Genomic DNA, 1,617 nt, shown 5'->3' with positions numbered 1-1,617 from the left:
TGTAAGCTGCTGGTCCTTTATGTTTAACTTCATGTATACACTTAAACAAATTAAGTAAATTAACTAAATGTCTTATGAAAGCTTGGTTGTTGTGTGTTTTGCTTCTGCAGGAGCCAGTAGCCCACTACAGACTGAATCAAACACATCCTGGTTTAGCTTATAACAACTGGACATTTGTGTCAGTGCAAAGTCACAGCAGAAAATTAAACTATCTGAGTCAAAAGCCCCGAATTATCAAGTCCCAACTTGCATGTGAAGAGCGTCACGCCAAATTCCATTAAAGAAACATGACACTATAAAGTAATTCATCTTTTTTAAGCATGTATACCAGACAAATCACAACTTTAAGTACTTATAATGCTTAGTTTGGTTATATTATTCAAATCGGCGGAACTACAACTCACAAAAAAAAACGCAATCCTTAAAAACCAAACTTTTTCTGGTTATAAAAGTGTAGTGGTAACGTAACGTGACGTAACGTCCGTTATGAGCCCCGAGAGGCGTGAGGCAGTTTAAAATCTTTAAATTGTACTTTAATGAGTCTCCATTGCAAGCCGAATTTCTCAGAAGAACAACACACTTTAGAAAAGTATCTTGACTAATGTTTTTTCTTGTTAAAAATATGTATTGGAACAAGAAAAGCGAAAATGCCCGATTTTTTGAGCGGAGTTTGGCGGGACGTCCTCTCCGCGGCTCCGTAGCAGGGTGACAGCTACGTTCACGCAACATAGTAAACAAGCCAACTTTAGCCCTCTTAGCTCGGTCTTGCTACTACGCTAACGACGCATCGGAAATGGACAACAAGGGGCAACAACACGTTCCCACAACACAACACACCACACAACAACTATCCACGTAGTAACGTCGGTCACGTTGAATGCGCCGACGCAGAACCGAGCTCCGTAGAGGCGGCAGACTACGTTAACTCGGAGCCTGACGTGCCCGGGCAAGGCCTCTCTTCCTCCGGGGGAACTCTCCTCCTCCTGCCGCCGTCTCAGACTCACCCTGGTCGAGGTGATGTCCATCATGACCTCCTGGAAGGCGGCCGTCTCCTCGGCCTGTCGCTGGGTGTGCAGCGCGATCTTCTCGCTGAACTTTCGGGGGTTGGAAGCCCCGGACCCGGCGCCCGAGGCGGGTCCGGGTCCGGGTCCACAGCCGCCTGTACCCGTCGCAGACATCTTCGCCGTGCTGACGGGACGACTTGACGTAGTGGAATGATTTTCCCCCGCAGAGAGGCGGGAAAACGAAGAGGTCTCACTCCACAGCCGCTGTCACTGCAGACGTAAATCCAAATAAACGTACGTCGTGCGTAAGAGGACGGAGTCTGGATTCTATTGTTTACACTTTTAACGCATTTTTGGAAACTTTGTCAGGCTTTTTGAATATTTTTTTTTTGGCATTTTGGACACTTTTGACACTTTTTTCCTAGACTTTCCACATTTTCCAGTGCTTACGAAAATAGGAAATACTGAAGGAATTATTTTTTTTTTTAACACTTTTAACGCATTTTTGGAAACTTTTTGAGCCTTTCTGAATATTTTTTTTTAGGCATTTTGGACACTTTTGACACTTTTTTTCTAGACTTTCCACATTTTCCAGTGCTTAAGGAAATAGGAA

This window comes from Etheostoma cragini, chromosome 6, assembly GCF_013103735.1.
Source record: "Etheostoma cragini isolate CJK2018 chromosome 6, CSU_Ecrag_1.0, whole genome shotgun sequence".
Lineage (NCBI taxonomy): Eukaryota > Metazoa > Chordata > Actinopteri > Perciformes > Percidae > Etheostoma > Etheostoma cragini.
The sequence above is the reverse complement of the archived record's forward strand: the minus strand, read 5'-3'. Positions refer to the sequence as shown.